A 5,000-nucleotide genomic window follows, 5' to 3' on the forward strand; every position below is an offset into this window, starting at 1 on the left:
TGCAGTACCAAAAGTGGCCTGCAGACAAGGGGGGCGCTAGAGAGTAGTCGTGTGTAACAAATCAGTGAACAGCTGCGGATTTCTGAGGGACTTCCCCGGCTGTTCGTGACAAATTGGTGGCAGCGGTGGGATATATAAAGCATTAGTGATCTGGTTTGAGCAATCATCCCTTTCACTAAAAACTTGCAAAAGTTTTGAGGATTGAACTCAGTGTTTAAATATACCTGGAACAATACTGTACGTGTAGCAGTTACCCCCTCCCTTCTCTCTTGTTTTCTATCCTATCTTTTATTTGGCAATTATGGAGGCTGTGTCAGAAGCCTGGTACAATCAGCAGAAGAAGGAAGTTCTTGCTGCACTCTGCAGATCCAAGTTGATTGATGGCCATGGCAAAACGAGGCAGGACCTCATTAAAGAACTTTTACAATGGGACGCAGAGCACGTTCATTCCCCCAGTGCTGGAGAAGAGGAGGCAAGCCAAGCCCAGGATAGTGCTTCTGCAGAGTCCCCACCATCAACTGCAAGCCAGAGCAGTGACCGAGGCAACATGGACTCTTTCCTGAAGATGGCTCTACAACAATTCGCTGCAGATGACCGGCAGGGACGGCTAAGCCTCATTCAGCAATATCGAGAGGCTGAGAGAGCCGAGCGAGAGGCTGAGAGAGCCGAGCGAGAGGCTGAGAGAGCCGAGCGCCAGGCTCAGGCCGAGCGAGAGGCTGAGAGAGCCGAGCGAGAGCGCCAAGCCCAGAGAGACCATGAATTGAATATCCTCAAAGCCCGGCAGCAGACATCTTCCTCACTAAACGGTGAGTCCAATAATGCCAGCAGCTTTAAGCCCCGACCGGAGCACTTTCCTGTGATGGAAAAGGACGGGGATTTGGACACCTTTCTGAGGGGATTTGAAAAGATTTGCTTGCAGTACCAGTTACCCTCAACACAATGGGCACGATACTTAACCCCAGGGCTGCGAGGCAAGGCCCTGGACGCGTTTGCCAGTCTCCCTCAAGAGCAGAGTGGAGACTATGGGGCCATCAAGCAGGCCCTAGTACGGAAGTATCAGCTGACTCCAGAGGTGTACCGAAAAAAATTCCGGACCCTCCAGCTCGGACCTCATGACAGCTACAGCGATCTGGAGGGTGGGCTCCAGAGCACCTTTGACCAGTGGATCCAAGGACTGTCCGTTACAACCTTTGAGGAGTTAAAGGACCTCATGGTGAAGGACCAACTCCTACATGTCTGTCCTGTGGAGGTTCGACAGTTTGTTATGGACCGAGAGCCCAAGGAGGCCTCAAAAGCAGCCCAGATTGCCGACGCCTATGTGGCCAACCGTGCATCGGAGGTGCGGAAGCCGTCCACCACTAGCTGGAAAGGGGGTAAGATGACAACTACAACCACCCCTGCCCCTACCAGCCGACCTCCCGTAGGTCCTGTTTCATCCACCAGTGCCCGGCCCACCTCTGACACTCGCAGGTGTTTTTCCTGCAACCTGCCTGGACACCTCAGCTCTGGTTGCCCAGAGAGGCAGAAGAGGAACCCCACATCCAAGGCCCAAGGGCCTACTGGAACTGTCCTGTTGGCAAGGAAGGCGGGTGGTAGGGCCTGCGAAAACCTACACCCCGTCACCGTAGGCGGGACCCCCACTGTGGGGCTCAAGGACACTGGGGCCGACAGAACACTGGTCCGCCCTGAACTGGTACCCCCTGAAAACTTTATCCCGGGAAAACTCCTGACTGTCGCCTTGGCGGGGGGTGTCCACCACTCCTTCCCAATGGCCCTGATTCCCCTCGACTGGGGTGCTGGGAGAGGGTTGAGGGAAGTGGGGGTGGATGAACATCTACCAACCAATGTTTTATTGGGGACTGATCTGGGGCGATTAGTTGCACAATTTCTCCCTGATGATCCTCCCGAATCCAAAAAGTCATGTGATACAAATGTTGTTGATCAGTCATGTGATGCAAATGTTGTTAAATCATGTGATGCAAATGTTGTTGATAAGTCATGCGACCCGAATGCGGATACCCAGAACGTAATTACAAATGTTGTGCATGGTAATAATGTGGAGATTTGTACAGGGGAACTCAGCCATGCCACGCGGCAGGGTGACGTGGCTGAGGACGACCCCAAGGTAGCAAGTGTCTGTGCTGACAGAGATGGAGGCAGACATGAGAACCACGAGGACAGTGGTCAAATGCAGCTGAGCAGTGTCACAGCGGACAGTGACACAGCCAGTAGTACCTGTCAGGCTGATGGGGAAGAGTGGTTATTCCCCGGGGAGACAGCCTTCATCGGTGCTGTCACCCGCAGTCAGAGTGCCCAGAACGCAAATGAAACCCTGCCTTCTGACACCTCTTCACCCAGAGGGATAACGGAACTGGTGATGGACCCAGAGCAGGTCCCAGAGGGTCCCGGTGAGGTTGGAACCTTAACGTCACTTTTGGCTGCCTCTAGCCAAGAGTTTCAGGTGGCTCTACGAACTGATGCCAGTCTAGAGACGTTAAGGGACCTCGCAGAGAAGCCCTCCTCCGAGACCGATAAGGAGAGGGTATTCTGGGACCAGGGAAAGTTGTACCGGGAGACAATTCCCTGTAACCCCCAACAAGAGTGGCTGAAGGAAAAACAGCTGGTGGTGCCTCACCGCTTTAGGAGTGAGTTGCTGCGGATTGCCCATGAGATCCCACTCGCCGGACACTTGGGGGTTAGCAAAACCAAGGCCCGGCTGTCTCACCACTTCTATTGGCCCAAAATGGGGACAGATGTTGCCAACTACTGCCGCTCCTGTATCACATGCCAAAGAGTGGGAAAGTCAGGGCCTGCTCCCAAAGCTCCCCTGATCTCTTTGCCGGTGATAGAGGAGCCTTTCCAGAGGGTCGCTGTGGACATTGTCGGGCCTCTGGCCGTCCCCAGCAGCTCTGGAAAACGGTTTGTCCTTACTGTGGTAGACTATGCTACCCGGTATCCGGAGGCAGTGGCTCTGTCCTCAGTTAGAGCCGATAAGGTGGCAGATGCCCTCTTGACCATATTCTCCCGAGTAGGATTTCCCAGGGAGATGCTTACCGACCAGGGGACTCAGTTCATGTCTCGTCTAATGGAGGCTCTCTGTAAGAAAATGCAGGTGCGGCATCTGATATCAAGCGCTTATCACCCACAGACCAATGGTTTGTGTGAGCGATTTAATGGTACACTTAAGCAGATGCTTAAGATGCTGGTTGAGTCACATGGACGCGACTGGGAGCGGTATCTCTCACACCTGCTGTTTGCCTACAGAGAGGTACCACAGGCCTCAACGGGGTTTTCCCCCTTCGAGCTCCTGTATGGCAGACGAGTCCGGGGGCCTCTTGGTCTGGTAAGGGAATCCTGGGAAGAGGAACTGAATTCCCCAGAAGTGTCCGTTGTGGAGTATGTCATTCGGCTCCGTGACAAAATGCAGTCAATGACGCAGATGGTGCATGAGAATATGGCGCAAGCCCAGGCCAGCCAGAAGCGATGGTACGACCAACACGCTCGAGAGCGGGTGTATGAAGTGGGTCAGAAGGTGTGGGTCCTGGTCCCAATGACCCAGAACAAGCTTCAGGCGGCCTGGGAGGGTCCATACCTGGTGCATCAGCGCCTCAATGACGTAAACTATGTGGTCACCATCGACCATGCCAGGAAGAGGCAAAAGGTCTTCCATGTCAACATGATGAAAGCTCATCATGACAGGGAAGCCTTTGCTCTTCCTGTGTGTAGTCTTCCCGAGGAAGGCGAAAGTGAAGTCTTGGTGGACTTGCTCGCCTCAGCCCGGGATGGAGGGTCTATCGAGGAGGCGGCATTCAACCCACAGCTATCCTTGGACCAAAAGTCCCAGCTGCGGGAGGTATTCCGGCCCTACCTGATGACCTTCACGAATGTCCCAGGGAAGACATCCCTAGCCACCCACCAGGTGGACACAGGGAGTCATTCCCCAGTTCGTCAACCCCCATACCGTGTCTCCCTAGAGGTACAAAAGGACATAAAAAGGGAGATCGATGAAATGCTAGTCCTGGGAGTGATCCAGAGGTCCAAAAGTGCATGGGCCTCGCCTGTAGTCTTGGTTCCCAAAAAGGACCGGACAACCCGGTTTTGTGTGGACTACAGGAGGCTAAATGCAATCACAGCACCCGATGCGTACCCAATGCCACGCATCGACGAGTTACTGGATTGCTTAGCCGGGGCCCAGTACCTGACCATCATGGACCTGAGTCGAGGGTACTGGCAGAGGGCCCAGTACCTGACCATCATGGACCTGAGTCGAGGGTACTGGCAGATTCCTATGTCCAAGGAAGCACAGGAAAGGTCCGCCTTCATCACCCCATTCGGGCTGTATGAATCCCTCGTCATGCCCTTTGGCATGAGAAATGCTCCTGCCACTTTCCAGCGATTGGTCGAAACCAGCTGCTCGAGGGACTAGGAGGGGTTTGCAGTAGCTTACCTGGATGACATTGCCATCTTTAGTCCCACTTGGGAGGAACACCTGGGGCACCTGGAGCAGGTGCTCAGGCGGATCCAAAGCGCTGGTCTGACTATAAAGCCAGGGAAGTGTCAGATCGGCATGACGGAGGTACAGTACCTTGGACACAGAGTGGGTGGCGGGACCCTGAAACCAGAGCCAGGGAAGGTTGATGCCATCACCTCCTGGCCTACCCCCAAGTCAAAGAAGCAGGTGATGTCCTTCTTGGGTACGGCAGGGTACTATAGGAAGTTCGTTCCTAACTATAGTGCTCTTGCTAAGCCGTTGACGGACCTCACCAAAAAGAAGCTACCGCAAGTAGTCACCTGGACAGATGACTGTGAACGGTCCTTCAGGGCACTAAAAGCTGCCCTCGCCAGTTCCCCAATCCTACAAGCTCCGGACTTCACCCGACGGTTCATAGTTCAGACAGATGCCAGTGCGTTTGGCCTTGGTGCAGTACTCAGCCAGGTAAATGGGAAGGGAGAAGAGCATCCGGTGATGTTTCTCAGCCGCAAGCTCTTATCCCGGGAAG

This window comes from Anomaloglossus baeobatrachus, chromosome 6 (assembly GCF_048569485.1).
Source record: "Anomaloglossus baeobatrachus isolate aAnoBae1 chromosome 6, aAnoBae1.hap1, whole genome shotgun sequence".
Taxonomy (NCBI): Eukaryota; Metazoa; Chordata; class Amphibia; order Anura; family Aromobatidae; genus Anomaloglossus; species Anomaloglossus baeobatrachus.